The sequence below is a fragment of the Lissotriton vulgaris genome, chromosome 1_1 (assembly GCF_964263255.1).
Source record: "Lissotriton vulgaris chromosome 1_1, aLisVul1.2, whole genome shotgun sequence".
Classification (NCBI taxonomy): Eukaryota; Metazoa; Chordata; class Amphibia; order Caudata; family Salamandridae; genus Lissotriton; species Lissotriton vulgaris.
Genome location: NC_141685.1, coordinates 2,132,035,127 through 2,132,061,566, shown reverse-complemented (window position 1 = coordinate 2,132,061,566; position 26,440 = coordinate 2,132,035,127). Strand labels below are relative to the sequence as shown.

The following is a 26,440-nucleotide window of genomic DNA, read 5'->3' as shown; positions in this document are numbered from 1 at the left end:
TAGGAAGTAAGAAGTAAGACATAGTGTAATACACCCCACCCGCCAAAAATGCAGAAGCAGTTAAAAACAAAACAAACAATTGGAATACAAAACATTTAGTACGACTGAGTTTCTGCAGTTTGACTCTATACGCCTGAGCTCCTTCCAAATCGTTCAGCTTCGAAAATGCCATTTCCCTATGACCGTCCGCAACGTTTCTTGACGCACTTCGTTCTGTGCAGCAATAGTCAATCCCCAGGAGTTCCTAGGAACCGACGGCCTTTAACCTAGCGTCAAGACCTACTGTCCAGAAGGAAGTACGCGCGCGGCCCTACGGCCCTCAATACACAATATGTATTTATTTAACACAATAATTCAGCTGTGGAAGGAAAAAGAGATACAAGGAAGAAGCTTAATATATGTACAAAACAAGTTTCAATGATACGAATGTTCAAAGTTGATCAGGGGAAACGAGGATATCACAGTTATCAATTTCAGCAAAGCAAGAAAACAATTTTATTAGTCCTTAATGCGAGAACGCAAAGAATATCGATGTTTCCCGGGACGTGTCTGCTCGTCGAACAAAGGATCCGTTGAAGAGACAGCGTCCTGCTGATCAGTTTGTTGATTTGGTCTCGAGTCTTTTGCTGACAATGTTCCAACAGTGGCTTTCTGCTGCGCTGAGTGTTCACCAACAAGCTGTGCGTCGCTAAAAGGTACAAACGCCGGCAATGTCTCTGCTTCTGTTGACGCAATGCCTTTCCTCACCCACGGGTCTGCCGACAAAGGAATAGGGACTCGCTTACAATGGGTAGCATGTACCCAGTTCTTCCGGCCCTCAAGACGAACGGCAGTCCTCGTGGCCAAGAGCACCTGGTGAGGTCCAACAAAACGGGGGTCCAGATTCTTCTTGCGCGAAAAATTACGGGTGACAACCCAATCACCAGGCTGGAGCTGGTGGCCTGGACCCTCCGTCTGCGTCGGCAAGGCGTCGTAAACCTGTTGATGAATTAACCTCAGTTTAGCAGTCAAGTCATGTAAGTAATCAATCAACATCGGATACTCAAGATCAACGAATATACCTGGCCTAGGAACCCCCCACACATTCGCAGGACGGCCGAACACTATTTCATAGGGGCTAAGCCCTATTCGGGAGTGTACAGTCGCCCTAGTTGACAGTAATGCTAGAGGCAAAGCGTCAGGCCACGAAAGTCCAGTCGTAGCCTGAATCTTCGCTAGCTTTAGTTTAAGGGTACCATTGTACCCTTCAACCAATCCAGCTGACTGGGGATGATTGGCGCTATGGAATTTTTGATTAATTCCAAGGCCCTTACACACACTCTTCATCACGCTTCCAACAAACTCACTTCCGTTATCTGACCACACGACTCTAGGCATTCCGTACCGAGGAAAGTATTCCTTCAGTAGGATTTTCGCAGTAGACAAAGCAGTATTATCTTTGAGGGGATAGGCCTCGATCCATCGGGAGAATGCGCAAACCACAACCAAAACGTATTTCAGGTTATTGCATCGCTCCATATGGATGAAGTCCAATTGAATCACCTCAAAGGGATACGAAGGAGGAGCAAAACTGCCAGGGGGAGTTGGGGTTCCTTTGCCAGGGTTGTACATTATACACACCATACAATTCTTCACCAGACGTTCAGCACACTTCGTAATACCATCATTCTTCCACACATCAGCCAACAACTTGCAAATGCCTTTCGCGCTAATATGTGCTAACCCGTGTGCCATTGTCACAACGGCCAGTACATACGCATCAGGCAACATCCATCTTTTCTGATCCGACAAATCAATCCAGCAACCATTCGCATCCAACCTTCCCGTACTTTCTTTCCATTTCATCTTTTCAGTGTCGGTGGCCTCATTCTGAATTGCTTTCACACTCTCTATAGTATTTTCACACATACTTGATTCTGTAGGCCACCTAACCGAACTCGTCACATACATTCGAGTGCTAAGGTTCCGGGCAGTCTCCTTAGCAATCTCATCTGCAAACGCGTTACCACGACCAACATCATCCGTCACCTTGCGATGCGCACTACACTTAACAATTGCAACTTGAGCAGGCAAAGTCAATGCATCCAAAAGATCGTTCACGAGCTGGCCATGCTGTATTTTCGTGCCATGCGACGTGAAGAAACCACGCTCTCGCCACAACCGTCCAAAGCTATGCGCTACACCGAAAGCATACTGACTATCGGTGTACACATTCACACGTTTATCTTTTGCTAATACACATGCTCTAGTAAGAGCAATCAGCTCTGCAGCCTGGGCAGAATTCTGATTCAATCTCGCAGTCTCAACAACAGTATTCAACGTCACAACAGCATAAGCAGTAGTCACATCACCATTCGGCAATTTAAAACATGACCCATCCACATACAGGGTGCCGTCAGGGTCTTCCAATGGGGTGTTTTTAAGGTCCACTCGACCTTTAGTTTCCTCCTCTGTACGTAAGTAGCAGTCATGTTCTGCTACTTCATCTGACTCTGCACTAATTGGTAACAAAGTTGCCGGGTTTAGGACATTACAACGTTTTATCTGAATGTGGCTTGCCAAAAGCGTCAATTCGTACCCAGACAACCTTGCACTCGTCAAGTGCTGAGTTTTCGTTCGGTTCAAAAGAGTATCGACTGCATGCGGAACCATCACCGTAAGCATATTATCCATGACCAATCCTGCTGATTGTCGGATGGAGACCGCAGCTGCCGCAGTTGCTCTCAAACAACTCGGCAATGCTCTAGCTACTGGGTCTAAGGTCGAGGAAAAATATGCACATGGACGTTGCTTACCACCAAAAGGTTGCGTTAAAACACTCAACGCACAGCCTTCCTTCTCGTGAACATATAACGTGAACGGTTTACTGTAATCAGGGGTACCTAACACAGGAGCCGAACACAATGAATCACGTAGTTCAGAAAAACTTTTCTGACATTCTTCCGTCCATGGTAAAGGAGTTGAAACATCCTTGCACGTAAGAGCCACCAATGGTTTCGCTAGCAATGAAAAATTAGGAATCCACTGCCTGCAGTACGACGTGATACCTAGAAAGGCACGCACATCTCTTTGGGTTTGTGGCACAGCCATTCGCGCAATTGCTGCAATTCTCTCTGGGGTCAATCTCCTTCCCTCCTTTGACAATAAGTGACCTAGATAGGTTACTTCTTGACAACAATATTGGAGTTTAGAAGGTGACACCTTGTGATTTAACTCACAGAGATGTTGCAGCAACGATACCGTAGCAATTTTGCAAATGTCCTGAGTATCAGCAGCCACCAATAAGTCGTCGACGTATTGGATTAGAGCCGCACCAACCGGCAACCTAAACGCATCTAGCTGGCCCTTCAAAGCTTGACTGTAAATCGATGGGCTTTCACAGTAGCCCTGAGGAGCGCGTTTGAACCGGAAGCTACGTCCACCAAGAGAGAAACCGAAAAGGTCTCTACTCTTCTCGGCAATCGGGATGCTGAAAAACGCATTTTTCAAATCAATCACCGAAAACCATGAAGCAGTAGCTGGAATCAGAGTCAGCAGCGCCGTGATGTCAGGCACAACAGGGAATTGAGGAACCACAATTTTATTTACCTCTCGTAAATCGATAACAAAACGATAAACAGGCGGTTTGGTAGGATCAGTACGTTTAAGAATGGGCAGTACAGGGCTATTGCACACGTTTCCCCGAGTCTCCTCAATAACATCTTTCTCGATCAAATCATAGATGATCGCTAACAAAGCTCGTTCACCATCAAGGGAGATACGATATTGGGGAATACGTGGCAATCGCACATTCGATTTCAACTGAACAACATAAGGGGAGATATCAAGTAGGCCCACATCGTTTGGACCCGTCGCCCACAAAGACGCAGGAAGAGAATCCAATTCCGGTGGAAGCTTATCGAGGGACAAATACATGGGAGAGACTACTTCCTCTCCGAACGTAAGCTTTACACCCGCAGGAGAACAATACAAAGTCGCATACAAGCGTTTAAGCAAATCCAGACCCAAAAGATTTTCACCACAACCAGTAGTCAAAATCAGTGGAGCTTCGAGCTCACGAAGCCCAATTTTAAGGGGCAAAGGGCGCGAAACTGGATTGCTAACAGGGGCGCCAGAGAATCCAACGGATACATTTGTTAAGCCAGACAAAGGTGCGCCAGGGAGTTTCGAATGCATAATAGAACTTTTCGCTGCACCAGTGTCCAACAGAAAAGGCTCAACGACGCCCGATGTAGCAACTGCGACGTAAGGCCCTCTCTGATCAACCGGAACTGATACCACTCCCTCTCCTTGTCTTTGGCTGTCCTAGTAATTACTATCGTCAGTTCCCTGATCGACGTAATAATCGTCTACATTGTACTGCGCAGATCGTCCTAGCGATGATCCACGTTGATCAAAACAATTATTAGAATTTGATGAGTTGTCAGAGCGGTCGTTCTGAGCACCACGACCTCTACCACGTGACGCATTCTGTGAACCACCACGGCCTCCTCTAGACGAATTACCACTATTACGATCATTTAAAACAGGACAATCAAATTTAATGTGTCCCTCCTGTCTACAATAAGCACATTGGTTGTACCCTAAGGAAGGTCTGTTGAAAGAGGAATCATTACGCGATTGCGATCGATTCGATTGCGACTGCGATCTATTCTGCTGAGGCGCATTCTGATTAGAACGCGGCGGATATGCTTGTTGTAACAACACTTTAGTTTTCAGCTCTTTTGTCTTTTTATCAGCTCGGTCATTTTCTTCTTTCTCCCTATTTTCATAATATTGTGCCGTAGCCAGAATCTGAGCTGAGGTAGAAACGGCCCACGCACTTTCTGAATTCTTCAATTTATTGCACAAATCGGGCAATAAGTTCGACACGAATTTATCCACAAACAACCTCTGTCCACCCTCAGTACCCATATCCTGTCCACTATGATCAACGAATGTTTCCTCAAACCTCGTGAAGAAGTCTGAAACACTCTCATCTCTCTTTTGCTTACAGGCTGACAACTTGTCCCAATTTACCTTCATAGCTGGCATAAGCGTTTTCATTAACGTAATGATTCGCTGGGGAAGAAGTTCGATCAGCTGATCGGGTTTAGTAGCAGCCGCTTGTCCAGCGTCTGCCGCTGTAATGGCAGCCCAATCACCACCTAATTCATTCGCGTGATCTTGGTGACGAATCTTGGCCCATACCGGTTGCGGTACGACATTGCCGAACAACATGTCAATATCGGCCAGATTCATTATCGTAGCGTCTACGAGCTGCGACAATTCCTTATAATACCCTGCAGGATTTTTACGAGGATCGGGCAAAGTCTGTTTCACCTGAAGCACTTCAGATCGTTTCCATGGGAGATGTATCCATACTCTCTGGAAATGTGCCGCCACTGGAGCATTAGCATTAGTATTATCAGCGGGTACCCAAACCGGCGGAACTTCACGCATAGGATATTGGCCAGACTCAGCTTGTTGGCGTTCAAGATCCTCTACAAACAGTGCGCGAGGAATGGGAGCTAGACGGAAAGACAGCAACTGCTCGATAGCACGTCGGACATTAGTGTCGACAATCAGTCCAGCTGCGAACTGAAGCCGAAGATTAGACAGGGCAGTCAGCACCTCGTCAGGCGCAACAGCCGCTATCTGATCATGTAAAAGTTTACACATTTCGTCAAACACATATCTCTGAGTCGGTATGTTGAATTGACTAAATGTTTCAAGAACAACACGGGGTGGATTTCTCTGCGGGTTGTCCATCCAACTCATCGCCATATTGTATAGCGCAACACGTTCTCTATTACCAGGAAGCTGGCTACGTCTCTGAGGACCATCGGAACCAGCAGACCCAAAAACAGGTCCGAGCGACTGAAAGAAGCTAGCCGCAATGGGAGAATTACGATTACGAGTAGAGGGACAAGAGTAAGACACAGGACTAACAAGAGGAGGAGTAGAAACATTGGCAACAACAGGAGTTAACAACACAGGGGCAGTAGTGTGAGCAGGAGTATGTGGAAGCGGAGGAGCAGTAGGAATAGACACAGGCACAGGAGCAGGAATAGTCGGAAGAGCGGGTGCAGGTTGAGGAACAGGCGGAGGAATAACAAGTGGGAGAACAGGTACGGCAGGGACCACAGGAGCTACGGTACCCTGTACGTACGGAGGTGGCGACTTCATAAGATAGGACATTAAAGGATCCTCAACTGCCTCTTCCTTCTTATCCGACTCCGTAGGCAAAGCAGGATAGCATTTATCTATGGTCATACGCTGCAGCCTCTCAAACACTTCCTTATCCTTATCTTCCTTATCACGCTGAAACTGCTCAGCTTTCTTTACAATAGTAGCAACATTATCTCGCTCACTACGTTTATTCTGTCTGATCTCTTTCTGTCGGGCTTCTTTGCGCCACAACCGAAAGGCATCAAACATGGCCGGCCTAGATTTACGTTCGAACAACTTTATCTCCAAATTATCCAAGATCGACGCTTCGAAGCTACCGTGAGGTGGCCAACGAAGATCGCCGTCTTTCTTTGTATATTTTATCCAATAATCGTTAAAAGCAATCGGGCCTAGCCCATGTTTGCTATATAAGTCATAAGTAGGAGTTCCTACCGGAGGTATCGGACACGAGTCCTCCAACAGGGAATCCGCACCACAAGGTCTAAAGCAACTGAACAAAGTACTGCGACCAGGCATCTTGCACGCTAGCCGAGTTTCACAAACTTCAAGGGTTACGGGATTTACCAAGTCCCAGCAAGAACAAAACCCTCGGTCTTTGGCGGCTGCAGTCGTCAAACAAATACAACAACAAAGTTACGCTAGCAAAGTGTCACCGACAAAAACACTCACACAGCGTGTACAACAACAACAAACCACTAGTGTTTACAACAAAGACACTCGCTAAAGTGTCTACAACCAAGGATTCTGGGAGCGACCCACAAATACTTAACTCAAAGATCAATGGCGTCCTCAGGAAGGCCCGTCTATCGTCTCGCTATACCAAGGTCTACGCCAGGCGCCAAAACAGGTCTACAGTCAGGGCAGCAGTCCGTCGCAGCCGTTAGGAGGCGGGAATCTTCGCGGGAAAAGTCTTCGGGCCACTTATTTCGACAACAGGATCGATGAAGCGGGGTGCACCTTCCCTCGGAGATTTCACACGAAGTTCCTCACGATCGTCGGGCTTGGACCGGTACCACTGATGCAGCCCCACGTTGGGCGCCAACTGAAGGACTGGGTTCTTTTGGACCCAGCGGTGCCAGGGCACAACACCTGAAACCTTCGTGGGTAACCTGTTCCGGCGTACAAGTCACAGAGACACGGGACACTTCCTTCGGCGTCAAAGAGTCAAGGTTTATTTACTGCAGGGAACACAGAAGTCACGACAAGTACAACACGTGCAACTTGGGGAGACTGCTTCAAATTGGTTTTGTGGATCGCTCCTTTTATACAGTTTTTACCCATACGCTAACATTGAACACAAAGGTTTACAACTCAGTTCCCACATCAAGCTCCCAGAGGGGTCGCTTTGGTCGCTTTGAAACACATAAGGTCCAGAACATAAGTGCGGAAACATTTGGCGGTTCCCAACTGTAAAAACCCATCTTCCCACCATTAGCAAATTCCAATCAGCAATAAAGTAGATCGAAAATAGGAACGAAGACAGGTGCAGAGGAAGACGGAGACAGTGGGGAGATCGGAAAGGGTGTAAAAAGGGGGAGGTGTCGGGAGCACGAGATACAGGCATCAAAGGGACGTGCCTAATGAGATGCACGGCTGAGACAATAAGTCCGTGCGGCAAGATGAGCCTCGAGCGGCGCCATCTGCCTTACAGCAGCAACCCCCTCGTCATAAAGACACTTACAAAGGACATGTGTCTTCCGCCATATCTTGGGAGTCCCAGGGTCGCGAAGCGGACAGCGTCCGTTCGCTGACTACTTGAGGGCAAGAGACAAAATGGATGCCGTATCTAAGATGGAACCCGTGGGTACAGATAAAAAGCCCACGTAACAAACGAACGGTTTAAGTTAGCACAGCGAAACTGCGCACACTTACTAAACTCGTCATTTGCGGTTCGTAGATACCAGACTCGACCATATTCGTGCGAGTCGAAAACACCACTTATAATTGTCACGGAACCTCACGACCCTCTCCCCCACCACATCATCAACAAAGTCAACAGCTCCATCGCAACCCACCTGTGTAACATTATTAACCTCTCCTTGGAGACGGCAACCTTCCCTGAGAGCTGGAAGTACGCCGTGATCAATGACCTACTGAAAAAACCCAAGCCGGACCCGAGCGACCTCAAGAACTTTCGGCCCATCTCCCTGCTTCCGTTCCCAGCTAAGGTCATCGAGAAGATCATCAACACCCAACTCACCGGCTACCTAGAAGACAACTGCATCCTCGTCCCCTCCCAGTCAGGCTTCCGCAAGAACCACAGCACAGAGACCGCTCTCATCGCCGCCACAGACGACATCAGAATCCTGCTCGACAATGGCGAGACAGCAGCCCTCATCCTCCTGGACCTTCGACACCGTCTGCCATCACACACTATGCACACGCCTCCACTACACAGGAATACGCGACACGGCCCTAGACTGGGTTACCCCCTTCCTCTCCGACAGAACGCAAAGAGTCCGCCTCCCCGCTCTACTCCGGAATCACCAAGACCCGCAAGGCTCTTCCCTCAGCCCGACGCTATTCAATGTCTACATGGCACCTCTCGCACGCATCACCAGACTGCACGACCTCAACAAAATCTACGCCGACGACACCCAGCTGATCCTCTCCCTCACCAAGGATCCCCTCACCGCCAAAGCAAACCTCCACCGGGGCATGAAGGCCGCCGCCAACTGGATGAAAGAAAGCCGGCTCAAACTGAACATGGATAAGACAGAGATCCTCATCCTCGGGCCCAACCCCTCAGCCTGGGACGACTCCTGGTGGCCCGCATCACTGGGCTCCCCCCTACACCTACAATCCACGCACGCAACCTTGAGTAATCCTCGACTCAAAACTCAGCATGCCAACTAAGTCAACGCAGTATCCTCTGCCTGTTTCCACACCCTCCGCATGCTCCGTCAGATCTACAGATGGATCCGGACAGACACGCGAAAAACCATCACCCACACCCTCGTCAGCAGCAGACTTGACTACGGCAACACCCGCTATGCCGGAGCCCCGTCCAAATTCATTAACAGACTTCAAAGAATCCAGAACGCCTCCGTGCGCCTGATCCTTGACGTATCGCGCCGGGACCACATCACACCCCACCTCAGAAACCTGCACTGGCTCCCCGTCGACAGAAGAATCAGATTCAAACTCCTGACCCACGCACACAATGCACTCGACAACACCAGCCCGGCGTGCCTCAACGACAGACTCTCACGCTACGCACCTAACAGAAAACTCTGTTCCGCCGACCTGTCACTGGCCGCCGTCCCACGCATCCGCAGAACCACCTACGGGTAGTAGGTCCTTCTCCCACCTCGCCGTTAAGACCTGGAACTCCCTCCCTCTCCTACTACGACAGACTGAAGACCCGCTGTTCTTTAGGAGACTACTCAAGACCTGGCTTTTCGACCACTAGCTGCTGTGACCCCTCCCCCAGCGCCTTGAGACCCTCGCGGGTATGTAGTGCGCTCTATAAATTTGCTGATTGATTGATCAGAAATGAATCCAGGGGGTGTGTGTACTGTTCCTGCCCCTTGCTCCCACTTTGCATGAATTGTATGTGATTGGGTTCCATGCGATGCAAAGCCTTTGGGTGCTGCATATTTGCACACAAAAGTTGGTCAACAGTGCTATGTGCACAACTTTGCATTGCACTGTTCCACTTACCATTGCACAAATGCGTAGTAATTCTGTGCAGTGATATATTGCAATAGTGAATCCCACTACTCCAAAGCCACCACATTAGAAAGACTACATTGATAATACCAATTCAGAGACTGCTGTGCACTCCCTATCTTACATAAGGAAAATTCAACATTTAATTCAAGGATGGGTTGGAATTATTGCTAGGTTAGTTTATTTGTTTATGTTAGTGAATTTAATTTAATATAAATTAATTTAAATCATTTTAGAGTTGCTAGGGTTATGTTTAAAATATGTAGCCCTGATTACGATGTTGGTTGGAGTTGCCTTTGATCGACATCGCTGAGAATGGGGGACTGATCGACCTTAGGTCGGCAGTTCTCACACCGCAATTAGGATGCAACCGCACATGGTGCGGTCACAAACTTTCATTTTTCAATGGGAGCGTGTGCGTCTGGCCAAAATCGCCCACAGCACAGGCTCCCATTGAAAAATTTAAGTTTTTACACATACCTGCACCATGAGGCAGGCATCTCATAGTGCAGGGATGTGAAGGGGTCACCATATGTGCCCCCAAGCCACATTCCGAGGGTTAGGCGGGAAGGAGACCCTACTAGGGGCCCACAAAGACATGGAACTGCTGGTGGAAAGTGCCATCATAATCCCGATGATGGAAACGCAGTCCTTTAGGGATTATGAGACCTTTCTGATTGGCCAGCGGATTCTTTGAGCCTGCCGGCATCAAATTGGATTCCGCAGCCAGTTTAAAATCTGACCGGTGTCATTGTTATATGGCAAATGCAAAAACAACAATTATTGGACAGAATGCAGAACAATGTCATACATTTACCCCAGTACAGAGATCTGGGCCTAAATCCATCGTTTTTTTGCACTCCACACCACCCCACCCTTGATTCCGGTCCAGGAAAGACATGGCTTGGCAGTTCGGGCTGGACTGTTCCCATGAGGCACAGGGTCAAGGCTGATTTGCATATGGCCATGTCTGAACTGGGGTGGTGTGGAGTGCAAAAAAACGATGGATTGAGGCCCAGATCTCTGACTGGGGTGAATGTATGACATTGTTCTGCATTCTGTCCATCAACTGTTGTTTTTGCATTTGTCACCCCGAGTGGGATGGGTATGCTCAGACGTGAGTGCCCTGTTCTCCACACCACTGGAGTCAAGCTATCCTGGCTGAAGATGGCTGATAGCCAGAAACCGGTTCTAGGATGCTTGATTTAGGTCCAGGAAAGACATGGCTTGGCAGTTCGGGCTGGACTGTTCCCATGAGGCACAGGGTCAAGGGTGATTTGCATATGGCCATGTCTGAACTGGGGTGTGGAGTGCAAAAAAACGATGGATTTAGGCCCAGATCTCTGTACTGGGGTGATTGTATGACATTGTTCTGCATTCTGTCCATCAACTGTTGTTTTTGCATTTTGTCACCCCGAGTGTGATGGGTATGCTCAGACGTGAGTCCCATGCTCTCCACACCACTGGAGTCAAGCTATCCTGGCTGAAGACGGCTGATAGCCAGAAACCGGTCCTACGATGCTTGATTCAAGTCTAGGAAAGACATGGCTTGGCAGTTCGGGCTGGACTGTTCCCATGAGGCACAGGGTCAAGGCTGATTTGCATATGGCCATGTCGGAACTGGGGTGTTGTGGAGTGCAAAAAAACGATGGATTTAGGCCCAGATCTCTGTAATGGGGTGAATGCATGACATTGTTCTGCATTATGTCCATCAACTGTTGTTTTTGCAATTGTTATATGGCAGGCGGAGATTAAACCCACAATTTCAGCCGGTTACTGATATTGTAATTAGGCCTATAGTCTTTGGTTTTGAGTAAGGTTTAGATTAAAGTAACTTATTCAATTTAATTTGATTTAATGTTAATTTCGTTTAAGGTTAAGGTAATGTTTATTGTAATTAGATGAATACATTTTAATTGAATTATAAATACATATTTCTATTTATAGAGTTTAGTTAAGGTTTGCTCTGAGGATTGGCAAATGTCACCAATATTAGTTAATTTAATATACTTTTTAAAATCTAATTTAATTGAATCTGTTGTTATGATAAGCATTAGGGGTATGTTAAGGAGGCATATTTAATTTAATTACACTCATTTTAAATTGAATGACATGCCATTTAAAATAATTATATTTCTATTAACCAGACGTCGCTTTATTTAAGGTTTAGTTTGGCATTGGAATTTATTTTGTATTCATTATTTCATTACATTTGACTACATGTAGTTTTACGCTGTTGCATTATTATTATGGTTTATGCAAGTATAAAGCTGTCATATTAGGGTTGAAGTAGTGATACATTACATTACATAGTTCAAGCAGTAGGAGTCTTTATGGTGGCTCCAATTTAGTGAATGGTTTTAGTAGTGGACCCTGAGGTAATAACATTCAACCATTGTTATGCTTTAAGTTCCCACATTCTTCAGTATGTAAGAACACTATAAAAATAAAACATTTAGTGCCAATCAGACTGAACGTTTCAAATACATATTAAACAAACTGAGGCCTTAGTTCGCTTATGTAGCTGCTTATGATTCCCTACATTAATAGTATCCAGAATGTTGTTTGCTTTTCAGCAAACTATTCTCACATCTACCACTTTTCCTCTGACTCCCGCCACCGGACACACCTGTCACATCATATTTCTATTACAAGGGCTGACTGGGCATGGGTGTTCTTGTTTGAGAGATGTCTAATGGTTGTGTAGAAAAACACACGTAGATTATGTATTTTGCACATAAAAACAAAAAAATACTGCATTCAACTAATTAACTAATTCATCTGAGAATGTGTCTTTGGTTGGCCTTTAGCTCTTGTGTGTGTTGAAAGTGTGGGTTTGATTTTGGTTGGTGTTGGGGAGATCTACATGTAATGGGGAAAGGACATAGGATGATGTCAGCATCTGCTGTTGAGGCAGATGAGAGAGCCTGCTGAATGCTTTAATTCAGAAACTTTTTTATGGGCCCTTATGGTGATTTTTGTTGGCTTGGAGTAATCTTCATTGATAATGAGGGAGTTAAAATGGATGGAATTTTGGTCAAACTGTTCTAGAGGATAGAGTTCTGCCCTGATGAGTGTGGAGGAAATGATGCGAACCAGCGCCTTTCCCTTGAAGTGGGAGGTTGATGTTATGTAGGAAGTAAAGTTGTGGTCAGTGCTGAGTGTGGAAGTTAATTCACTGATATACAGTGGTAGTGGAAGTGAGATCGTGTGCTACTTGACCACTGATTACATCAGTGAATTAGTCCCTTGTTCCACCCTAAGCCCTTCATCAGCCTATTTCAATCAATCAATCAATCAATCAATAAAACATGTATAGAGCGCAGCAAATCACCCATGAGGGTCTCCAGGCACTTGAGCTGTTTGCGGCTGCATGAAGGTTTGACCATTCAAGCATATTTGCTTCTGAGGGTGAGGAGGGAGGACAGGTAATGTAAACTGCAGCAGGGGTGTGTTTACCTCCACATCCTCTTAGACCATGATTATCAAGGACAGTGCTAGAGATGCTAAAGGACACGTTGTTATATTCCATATAGGTGCAGGTAGCATTGCAACCTTTCACCTATATTCTTCCCTACATTACATACATAACGGTTCATAGGGACTGACCTTTTACCTAGATACAACACTGCATTAAGAACTCGGGTTTTCCCTAGTTCGAATCTCATACATTATGCAGGAGGTTTCTTGGAAGCACAGCAGGACTACCATCTCCTGTATAATATCTCTGTATAAATTTAGGCCCAACATCATCCTTTAGGCCTACACAGTAACACAGCAAGGTAGGACCCCCGGGGAGACCCATGGGATTATATATATCACATCTTGCTTAGAAGGACATAGGAGACCAAGACTTCCCGGCTAACACTCTGACCAGACACGCTGAGGTTCCTGCATGCAGACACTCCAGCTCCCAGTGGTCTAACATCCCATGCGGGGTGTCCAACTCGAGACCAGGACATGGTCCCATATTCTCTCATTCCCAGGTAATGGGGTTAACTAGATCCTAGAGGGATTCTTGGCATAACACCTACACAGATGCTAGGTACATTTAGGAACATCTAGTTAGGAAGGCTCGTAGGATTACGCAATTTTTATCATGTAGTTTATGTACTTGTATATATTCATGATTACTGCAAAAATGTAGAACTGTACCATCCTTTTACTTTCATAGTACTTCTAATCATATATCTCTGCTACTGTCTAATGGTTGTTGCAGCTCATCTATTCTACACTAGAATAACACCTGTTCAATGAATTCTTAGTGACAAAACACCCTGTATGTTTATTCTGTGTATCTCTGAGACAAACTGAGCACGATTGACTGAGCGAAAGGTAGTATGTTATTTCCACGATTCTGAAGGATCAGGGTTGTCATGTTCTGAGGTTGCCAGGAACTAATCTCTCCCCAATAAGAGGAGATTCTAGTGGCACTGTGAGCTAGCTGATGCAGACAAGCTAACATATCCAGGGGGGTGCACCGAATCAGTCTGCCACCAATCCCACGGTTTATGTTATTCAAACGGGCAGATCCTGTATAGGTTATATAGGAACTACACGCCAACGTTTTGGGTAGCGGCTGCAAACTGCTGACTACCTATCTGATGTCTATAGAGATGAGCTCAATGAATGCTTCTGTCATAGGCTGCCATCAGTGCACATGTAAACACACTCCTCTACTACTGAATATTATTCCTCACAAGTTGTTCCATTGTAAGGAACTCACATCAGAGAAACTAGAATGACTGAATGAAATTCTTTATTGTTTAACCCTTTCGATGCTGATGACGAGCTGGGCTCGTCATGGTGCACAGTGGTCGTGTGCTGATGACGAGCCCAGCTCGTCATAAAATGAGGAAAATAGCAATTTCCAGCACAGGAGGGGAATTGCCTTAGCAGCGAAGGTGTTAAGTTAATTAAAACAATAACAATTTTGATAAAATTAAACAATCCCTAGAAAAAAATATAATATACATATTAAAATCATTAATTGCCATTAAGAAGGTTCACAGCTTTTGATAAAATCATATCAAGACGGTATTGTTACCAATGTTATATACATATTAGATTTGCTGATGGTCCACCTGAGAACCAATTGCAAGTAGATAAGACAATATTAAACAGTGCATCAAGAATATTCCTCTCTTTGATAAAATGGCATTTAAAATACCAATTCAAGTTAATTTCTCATATAAAAGTAAAGAATTTACCAATTTGCAGTTAAGTTGTGGGTCATTTGGATCAAGACAATTTAGTATGGCAGATCTACAAGTGCCTAGGCCCCTGGCATTAAAAGAATTTTTAAACAGGCCATATACAGATCAGATGAACAAAATTCTGCTTCGGAGCACCACATAGAGTGCATGAGGTCGGGCCACTATATTTCCAGAGTGGTTGATCAGCATTAGTTGGTAGTGACCCAAGAAGTATTGCTAGCAGTGTCCTTTTTAAATATATAGAGTACGTTATGTTCAAGTAAGCTGCCGGTTGTAAGATCATATAAGATTGTAGTACCATCCAGGCATGAGAGAGCTGGCTGAATTAAATGTTATCCACCGTTAAGGAGTGTCTTTTTGCTGCTTTATTTACTATTTGTCGAAATGCTGTGAATGGTAAGTTCAGATTCCATAAATCCGACACCTTCATTAACTTCATTGATAGCTGCAAATACTTATGATAAGCTGATCGTGGATTATTTTTCTGTGCTTCCCAGATGGCACTATTTAGTGGGTTCTGGCAGTTTATCCAGATTTTGTTCCATAGTTCTATTGTCACATACATTCTTGCTATACGTTGCTGCAGTAAACTAAATTCTAGGTGAATCTGTGCTGGGAGGAATTTCTCGGTTACCCAACAACTGTTTTATATGTCTTAATTTGCATTCTTTCAAGGACTGTTGTTTCCTTGCCATATTGAACTTCAGTACCATAAGCTAAAGTCACCAAGAGCATTGCTTTAACAACGGGCAATAGTGGTTTAAACAATGGACCACTTAAAGGCTTTTCATACTGCATTTATTGTGTTGTGCCAAACCCAACAATTACCAGTTTAGCGTTATTTTGTTTAGAAAGGAAATGCGCACACACATTCATGCATCCTTTGCATTAAAAAAATTACTTGACTTGCACCTTTGACCTTACTGTTGCACGTCTCTGCTGCAGGGTCCACTAATTGAGCTATATGGGCACTTTCAGGCCATGGACAGAAACTTTCACAAATAGCGCCACATCTGGGGCATTATCAGACCTATTGGCAATATTGAACACACTAGCACTGTTCATATACTAATTATGTTTGTTTTGAAGCGGTAAGGAGTGTGTTTGGTATCAAATCTTAAAGTCCTTAGGCTCAATCCTTGCTTGTATAATCAGAGTCAGAAGTCCTTATTTTGTAGAAAAGTTGCTCTTTATTTTTTTCGATAAAAACATGAACAGCCGACACGTGTTTCGCCCCTGTGGCGAATTGCGCCAGGGCTTTTTCAAGGCTATTTACAATATATTTTGTTCTTTACAGTTCTTCATCGTTTGTGCAAATTTCCAAAATAGAGTCCGGTTTTTCAATTTGTGAGGGTAAAAATCCCTGAAGTACTTCGTCTGTAGTCTGCTAGGTAATCCTTCCGCTGGTCAGATCGGACCATCGGAAGGATTACCTAGCAGACTACAGATGAGTACAGATTCCTGAGTAGCCCCTACAGAACATACAGCTTTTTATTTTTAGCAAAATGCATATGAAAATTGTGCTGTAAAGGTCTCTTTTAGTTTAACCCCTCCTGACAACTCAAAATGGGTGTATTTACCATCCTCTCCCTTCTTCCTATTTTTTATATCTGTAAGTGCTTCCTGATGAGGTTTAATTCCTTGGACAGGTGCCTCTTTGCCTACTTGTAACTAATCTCTGACCCTACTTCAAGGGTCAGAGCAGGGTCAGAGAATAGTTGCAAGTAGGCAATGAGGCGCCAGGAAGCAATTAGCAGCAGGTGTCCAAGTTGAAGTTATTTGTTTGTAACCCTTTTGTAAAAGGTTACAAAGAAATTAGGTTCAACTTTTGCACCTGCTGCTGTAACCCTTGCTTTGCTGAAAATTCATCCCCACTGATTCGCGGATTTTACCGCGATTTCGCGACATTCGCGGATCGCGAAATCGCGGAAAATCCGCAAATTCGCCCGCGAAATGGATTTTACGCCCACCCTTACTAGCAAGTTGTTGAAACGGTTGTGGTTTGTCTCCTTGGGCGTTCCGTCGCGCCCTCTCCATTATTTCACACACAGATCCCATTTTCTGTGCCAGGGTCTGTCTTTTTCCAACCATGAGTAGCAGTAATTGCCTTGCGGTGTATGGGATTTGCTGGTCTATGCCATGTAATGAGTTGTGCATTAGTCATTATTTTATCTGGTTTTAGTTGCATCATCCTGCATAAAAACACTGGAAACGTCTTCCAACAAGACCACTCAGTTTTTTGGTCCAAGCCAGCAGGAGCTGCATGGCAGTATGCTAGAAGAAAGATATGTGCAGGTAGCTGTACTCAGGGGTGTAACACAGCCCCCCGAAGCCCCCGCTTTGCGGGGTCCCTCGTGCTCCACGGGCCGCTAAGCGAGCCGGCAAGCACTAAGCCTCCGTCAGGTATTTGGTAATTAAAAAATTACGCGCATCACCGTTGTTCATTGCACCAGCTAGTTTCGGAGCTGCCAGCACCCAGGTATACTCGTGTCTGCTCAGGCATGTTGCAGCTCCTGACACTCTGCTTGGCACAAGCCGAGATGGTAAGAGGTCATCGATGTTACATTTCAGAGTACAGAGGATAAGTTTGCCATTGGCAGGGATGTTGGCAATATGAAATGCTGGAATGTGCCACATAGCAAGCAATAGGACTCTTAATGTTGTGGTGTTTGCAAGAAAATGTGTTGTAGTTGTATCTAAGATGTACTTTTGTGTTGTCATCTGGAACTATTTGTTACAGTGTCAGTCATTCTTATTCTTTAGTTGTCTCTTTGGGTTGTTGACCAGCTAATAGGCATATATATAGCTAATACATAGCCAAAGAGAAAATAAAGTTTTTTATTTACACCCAAAAAAAGCGTCAAAACAATAGACACAGCAATCAACAAACAAAACCTATGCACACTTTCAAAGCAAAGATAAACCAACTGTCACTTCCTATGTGCTGGGAGGATGGCCACTCCTTTATCAGTCATTATTCTACACAATGTACACAATTCTATTAGCCTCTATCATTCTTGTTAACTTATGACATTCATTTCTATGCTAAGGACTGTCAGGTCTGGTTCTCTTTTTCGACTCTCTCCATGATTATATGACACCCTGATTATCTGCTCTAGAAAATCGAATAGTTCTGCAAAGAAAAGTGAAATCCTTTTACCTGCTTTGGATTGGGTTTTGTGTGTGTCATTTAAATTTTTTAGCATGCAATTGGCTAATGGTGGGAGCGTGTCCAACCTTTTCTGAGAAGTTCACTCCCATGGAGTATTGCCACAGGTACGAGCTGTGACGCGCACGCTGTCCCTACGTGCAGTTATGACCTTGGAATGCTTGCTTATCTAAGCTGAAACAATCATCTGCAGTCACACATTGGTGTCTATGGTCACAAATGTAGTTTGAAAAAGACATGGGACATGTTGGAAGTAAAGATTGTTTTTGACCAAGCTGACACTCGCCCTGTCACTCCCCCACCACATGACATGCCAGTGCCTCTGAAAAAAGTTGGGTTTAGGGGGAGTGTTTTCATGTCAAGCACAGAATAGCACTTGACTGACTCTGTTCCAGCCCCAATGTCCTGTGAGATCCTTCACTTTTACACTCACCCTGCACTCAGAGGCCCATGGAAAAGACATTTTGTGTATAAAGTTCAGCAAAAAAATAAATTGTAGCAAAGGTGCAGAATGGTTAAACTCTGCATAAGTGTTTCTGGGGAGGTGCACAAACAAAATGAAAATGTGTTTGACTAAATAGGTTTGATTTATGTATGCTGCTGCTTGTTGTACTTGTTACTGTTTTGCTAGTCACTTTGAAATATTTGAGCCTTCAAAAAGGGAATTGTTAGTTTAAATCGGTTTGAATATTGTACGGTGCTGCAATTGTTATTGTTTTGTTTTGTTACACCCAGGGCCGGACTGAGAACCAGAACCGGCCCTGGCAAAGTGCTCGACCGTCCCCCTCCCCCCCCTCCGGGAGGAGGGGGAGGTGTGGCCGCGATCTGTGCCAAGGCCGATTTTCGGCCGTTTTTGTTACAGGGCCGTTTTTGCAGCATAACGGCCCTGTAACAAAAACGGCCCCCAGGGGGCCAAAACCGGCCCCCAACCATGCGGCCCACCGGGGGATTGCCCGGTGCCCGCAACGGCCAGTCCGGGCCTGGTTACACCACTGGCTGTACTCACATTTAAAACACAGTTTAGAAAATAAATTCTTAGGAATGAGATCTAATTAGTATATTCAGTGACGTTAAAGGTAGTGATATCATAGAACCAATTACATCAATGACAATGCAGGAAGTAACATTGGTGAAGTGCTAAAAAAAAGAAAGGTGAAATGAAAAGAATAGCAGCAAAATCTCACTAAAGTAGACTTATTGCTTACAAACATAGCAGCGTAGCAAACTGATGTATCCAAAGCAGCTTCCCCCCTCAGACAAAGGGGTCTGTAGGAAAGTGCTCCCTGTGGTTGGATTGCTTGTAAAAGCCTCTACAGTGCTCCTTGTAACCTGAAAGGGACTGCAAATCTTTCCGGCTGTTGATTTAGCCCACTTAGCATTTGCATATTTCTGTGTTCTTGGAGATTTGAGCTGCAGGTGACATTTATTTTCAGCTGTGTTATTAACCCAGGGCTGCTTTTCCTCTAGCTCCCACCATTGATATGGTCACGGGGATGAAACCTTTAACCCGCAGAGTACATGTTAAATGTGCTGTTGGAAGAAAACAGAGAACAAGTAAATTTAAAAAAAAATGCTTGTATACAGATGTAGAGGCTTCCACCCACGCTATCGCTGGAAACTGTCACTCCAGTTGACAGCATTTCAGATCACAAACTTTACACCCTTAACACTGAGCCATGAATATTACCGTATGAACGATACTGTATACATCATGATCTATTTTGTTGAAGACTTTCGTGCACTCATATTTATGGACATCATGAACAACTTGCATAATGTAGTTATACACTAGATTACACTGTAAACATTGATATTGGGCTATTATTTCTTTAAATAATTTTCCTATGACATGCAGAAGTGATTAGTCACTTGTTTGCTAGGCATCAATTTAAGCCTGAGAGACATGTTTCATTTAAAATGGATGTCATTCTGTCTTCCTGCACATTTCACTGTTCCTTATTTGTGCAGAACACAGACAAACGGCTCCTTTTCTGTTGCCCTGGCTGCTCTTCTCTAGTTTTGGTTTTCTTACTTGCTCCCTTCCACCTCCGCCTTTCCAAACTTCCGCTCAGTCTTTGATAATCCTTCCCTCAGTTAGTATCTCATTTTTAGCACAAACAAGCTTGCTTTAGTGTGCCATTGTCCATGGGCGTCCGCAGACATTTTTCCAGGGGGGGGCAAAATGTTAACGTCATCACTATCTTCCGACATGATGTGTGCCAGGTGGGGCACAAGAAAGACTGGGGCGCAGAACTGGGATAGACTCAATTAAATGCCAGGAATCCAGAACATGTGACTGACCGTGCCACAGGCCAACAAGCACCGCCTGTAGGGAAAACCCTTTTTCTGACAAGCTGCTTTATCTCTGTCTGCTAGGTGTGCAGACTTCCGGGTCCTCGATCCAACACCAATCAAGGCTGTCTCCAGCACGATTCGATTTTTATCAGAATCCTTTAAAACAGCCTATGATTAAAGCACCAGATTAAATATACTGTATGCACAGTTTATGCTAGGGATTATTTGTAGCACACATATTTACCAATATTGGCTTCTTGGTGCTAGAATTCATGATAACTTTTATCCAAAGCTAAAGCACAACGTCAAAGTTAGTAATAAATAATGCAGCAATCACACACACCTTAGTGATTCGCAAATGGGTGCTCCCTTTACTAGAATTCCCTGTGCATTGCTAAATTTGACACACATTCAATTAATTTATACAAAATAAAATGTATAGGTCCAAATGTTAGCTATATTTTTGATAAGAAACTTAGTCACGTGTCCACGTCAATGTCAAACTGACAACGTGCGCAAGTTTAGGGATACAATAATGGCCAGCTCCCTTATGCGGAAGCCCGGCACCGTAAATGTGTGGCACATGCGGGGCCTGAAGCGTCGGCACATCCCAGGTCCAGGGATGCTGAGTCTTACACATTGTTCGAAGTGGGTGGGAATAACCCAAGGATTGGATCTGTGGGTGTAGCCAGAGGTGTGGCCAGAATGCACAGACATCCCAATTTTTAGTATTTGTTTGGTATTTCACTGCCTAGTTTAATCAACCAATGGATACACATGAATATTTAAGGTTACAATGAGTTATTGACATTAAAATGTATTCACAAAGTGGGATATGCTTCTATTCACAGAATGTACCAAATACGATAAAATGTGGAAACACAAGCCATTTGTTCCGAGCCATGTTGTTTCTGTCATCAGCACTTCTCCCTTTTTCCACAACAGCAGTTCAAACATGAATGGCAAAATATTTTATACTAGTTTGCAAATGTTTTCTCTAAAATTATGGCTCTGCCAAATTTGCCTCATAATGCAAGATCTGCTGCATGATCTGACCATTTAAACTAATAAATTGTTTGTAGCTCAAACATATCAAAAGTTAATATAAAATGTGACTTGTGTTGCTGCGGAGTGGATGGCCTATTGCAAAGGTTGACTGGTCACCTTTCTCACTGCTGCGTTTGTATGTTACTATGGTACTAATAAGGCAAAATCTTTCCAGAGACTGTTAGCATGTGTACACACGTCAAAATAATAAAATATCTGAAAATATACTGCATTACGCTGCAGCCTTTTTTTTAATGCATAATTTAGTCAACACTACGGCATAATGTTGTCATCCTTTGTTGCATAATTAATTCCAGTGGTACCACAGCAGGCAGCACATGTTAAAAGTGCTTGTGAATGAATCAGGGAGACAGTGAAGTTTGCGAACTTAGTTTGGTGTGCGTGCAAATCCTGCATTGCCAATCCCTGGTGAGTTGCAGCTACAACTGCTGAAACAAGGCCAATGGAGGTACCTATGGGTGAGGCAGACTGGCCTCAAGGGCAGGGCCAGCCATAGCACTGGTGGTGTCCTGGGCATTATTGTTTGTTAGTGCCCCTCAATGACCACCTCTGCCATGGTTTCCCTCACTACCACCTTTTAACTGTGCACCCCTAAGTCTCCATAACCACTCTCTCTCAGATGCATTTAAATTGATTTACAGAGCCACTCATACCATTGTAGCGTGTCAGAGAACTTTACATCACACACATTACACAGAGACAAACAATATGTGTGTAAGTCACTGTATAGAAAATGTTACATAAGACTAAACACTACAAGGTGTAGGAGTCACATGACAACCATACTAGTAGCCCGTATAGTTTTATAGTGATTGGTCTGGAGAAACACAATACCTAGAATTTAAAACGTAATACCATGGTTGGGCGTTCTCCTTAATAATCAGAATAGATTTCTGTCCAAAAGAACACTTTTTGGTAGGATAATCAAAAACTGGGGGTGGAGGGGGGGAACATAATGCTCTAATTTATACCTTGTAGTTTGTATGCTGCTCTTAGATGACAGCGAATAGCTCACTGTTCTAAGTTAGGATTTTAACTTATAAACTGCACGTAACTGCAAGTAACAAAAGGATCTCTCTGACAAAAGCAGTAGCCCACTGCCCTATTTACATTATGTGCACTTTGTGATCTGCATGTCGCATGCTCTTTGCAGCTGATACATTAACCCTCTGAGCTACCTTTCCATGAGTCAAAACTTCCACTGGACACAATTCTGATCTCTCTCTAGGAAGAACATTAATCACCAGAGTCATCATGACATTTTTATTGTTGCCGAAAATTGCTGGAGGCCAGGAAGGAGACAGCAAGCGTTTTAAAATCATAATATACTTGCAAACATGATGCCTCCACCTGAAGTCAGCACCCAGTGCGGTCTCACTGGTTGCACCGACCTAGAGCTGGCCCTTCTAAAGGGTCCTGTGAACTCATTGACTGTTGTTCTAGGGTGTGCTGCTTCATAGGCCTGCCCGCAAGACTGGAGGTGAACTTCAGTATGGATAGTGGTGGACAAGCCTCGAAGGTTAACCTACTCTTGTCATGATAGGGTCCACCTGCTGGTGCGAAGACACCAGGACTTCTAAGGTCTTGCGGAGCCTTCTAAGGTCTAGCATGTGATTGTGCTCTCGCAGGAGAGTGGTCTGGTGGACTGGTTATTAAGTATGAACCTGGTTCCCAGTTGCAAATTCAGCAGCTCTGACCATAGTGCCACATCCTCTCCCCCACCGAACGCCGTACTGCCCCACTGAGAAAAACTCCCACTGTCTTCAACTACAACCCAATTGTTGCCCGTATAAACACCTGGAAGCGGCTCAATTTAAATTACGCACTAGACAAGAGCAATATGCGGCCTACAAAAAAAAAAGTAACAACATCTTGGAAAAAGCAAACACTTATAGGGAATGCAAAATTTAGCAAACCATGGGAAATGTAAGCAGGAACAACATGGTTATCTTAATGCTTTTACACTCACTATTCAGAAATCAGTGAGTGCTTTTGCCTGAAAAGTTAAGGGCACGACTACAGGGCCCTGAATGGACCCATTTCAATGGCCATTTCTTATATCCTTACAAAATGTAAGCAGTATGGTAAAAAGACCACATCCCTGGACGCAGAGCCGCAGCACACATTTTGTTTTCCAATCCATACATTGCAGTACCTCCAGGATTGGTGCACTAGTTCCAAGTCCAGGAAAAATAAAGATAAGAAAACAAAAATAGCGCTTCACTGGCAAACTCTGTAAAAGTGGCGCAAATGTGTTCCAGTGTGAATAAAATCAGTTTGGCCAGTTTGCTACCACTCTGTCTTACTTTATTTAGGTATTTATCTATTTGTCATATTTTTAGCCTTTTATTCCCAATTCTGCACTTTAGAATTTAATTGTCAGAAAAATATGACATTTCCAGCAAAAGCGTCTTTCTTTTTTGGATCCTTTTCACAGGGAAGCAAAGAAAAGAAAGGAGAGGAAAGAGAGTGAGAACCCCGCCTTGAAGTCACGGTGTTCATGGGCGTCCGCAGGGGGGGCAATGAGGGTCTCTCCGGGGGGTCAAGCGCCCCTCCTTGCCCCCCTGCGGACGCCCATGCCATTGTCCCCTTCCCCTGTTCACTGGTCCAGTGTGCTGCTGCATAATATGGAGCCTTTCTCGTTCTTATCTGGAATAATTACCACCACCAGTTGTATGGTTACTCCTTCTATCCCTTTCTCAAGTATATGGTCTGTTCCTCTTTGGATACTCATTGTACTTTCTTGCTGCAAAATAAAGAAGATGGTAGGGAGGGATCAATCTCACAATCCTTTTGAAAATAAGGGACTATCAATTCCCTTATACTGGGAACAAAATTCTAAGCATTCGTTTTTCCATATATACACAATGATCACATACCTAATCATAACAAGATTACCAATTTTATTTATAGTAATCCTTGATGCAAGTAATCCTCTTATATAATGCTATTAATAAACATACAATGTACACACCTGTATATATACACATACATCTACAACAATTATATACAAATGACACAAAAGGACAAACAATATTCCTATACAAATTCAACCTTTTTCACCCAGAAGGTCACAATAAATTTTTTTCCTTCTTTCCCCGGGTCCGATGATTAAACCTAAGTTTCCATGTCCAATGGGAGGCACCCCACGCCATAACGTCACTGGACTATCGGCCGATAAAGGGCTCGAATGGAGATAGTTCGTGCGGGGCTCTTTCTCGCCAAGACATCAGGCCTGCCCTTGTAGAGGTTATGAAACCAACTTCTGGTTTCTTGATGGCACAGAGGCGACTGTCTTTCTGCAGCTAGAGCATCCCTGGAAAGATCAAGTGGCTAATGAGGACACACAAAAAAATAATAATAATAATAAATAAATAAATAAATCGGTGTCCCCCTATTCATTCAGGGAGTACACTAAGAGGTTGTCCTATAGAAACACAATCGGTTCCAGTAAATCCTGAACCTTAATTCTAAGATTGCGTTAAATAAAAATGAATATAATACAAAAGGTATCATCAGACTCCGCTTGTCAAAAATTGACATGCCATATTTGACAAGAGGAGTCTGATGATACCTTTTGTATTATATTTATTTTTGTTTAACACAATCTTGGAATTAAGGTTCAGGATTTAATTATGGAAAAGCTAAGGCTTAGAATTTTGTTCCTAGTATAAGGGAATTGATAGTCCCTTATTTTCAAAAGAATTGTGAGATTGATCCCTCCCTACCATCTTCTGTATGTTGCAGCTTTGTGTCCTTTTCCCAGGTGTGGGAGGGTTATTTGGGTATACCCCTATTGTTTCTGATTACATCATTATACTTTCTTGGGCTTATACTGGGCTCTTCCTACTTTGCTTTCTAGTGTATAACGCTACATTTCTCTCATTGCTCTCCTTCATTCTACCTCCTGCTGCTCTTCTCCTCACTGTCTGTACTTGTGCCTCACTCTGCTCCTCTCCTCCTCACTCTCCTTCCTTATGCCATCACGCAGCTCATATCCTCACTCTCCTTCCTCGTGTCTCACACTGCTTTTCTCCCTGCCCTCTGTCCTGGTGCCTCATGCTGCTCTTCTCCTCCTCTCTCTCCTTACTTGTGCCTCACGCTGCTCTTCTCCTCACTCTCCTTCCTGGTGCCTCACGCTGCTCTTCTCCCTCTCCTTCTTTTGTGCCTCACACTACTCTTCTCCTCCTTACTCTCCTTCCTTATGCTTCATGCTGCTCAACAACTAACTATTCCATTCCAATCCGCATAATTTCACTACACACCACCTAATACATCCATAACACATGGGTAAAAGCCAAAAGATCAAAATCAAGCAAATGTGAAACCTATTGCCTTTCAAATACTTGTTATTACATGTAAGCCACACCTAGAGTAGAACCTGGGCAGCTCAGAGGGCAGGGCACAATGTGTTTAAAAAGTAGGACACACAGTTTTAAGTTTTACAAGCCATTGCAGTGAAAAGCTCTTAAAATAGTTGTTCTCTACTGCAAGGCCATCTCACCCATAGGATAACATTAGAGTTGCATTATTACATTTTATAAGTGTAATTTCCAAATGAGAAGTGATAACCAGTTCATGTTTGTTATCTCTGGATTCACAATTTAAAATCGATCAGGTATTAAATTGCAATTTTAAAAATGCCACTTTTAGAAAGTTGGGATTTTCTTGCCTTAACCATTTAGTGCCTGTAGCCTGTCTCTGGCCACATGACTGGCTGTAACTAACGCATGAACTTTGTGTATTCCACCTAGACAGCCCAAAACAATAGGTAACTTAGGTGTGCCTGGATGGGCCATCACTGGCAGGGTGGGAGGGAGGAGCTGGGTATAGCCGCATTTTCACCTGA

General features: G+C 44.3%; 1 protein-coding gene across 1 annotated transcript in view; it reads left to right on the top strand.

Moving 5' to 3' along the window:
• KCNMB4 (potassium calcium-activated channel subfamily M regulatory beta subunit 4) overlaps positions 1–26,440 on the top strand; it is a 160,926-nt gene that overhangs the window by 12,664 nt on the left and 121,822 nt on the right. The window lies entirely within an intron of this gene.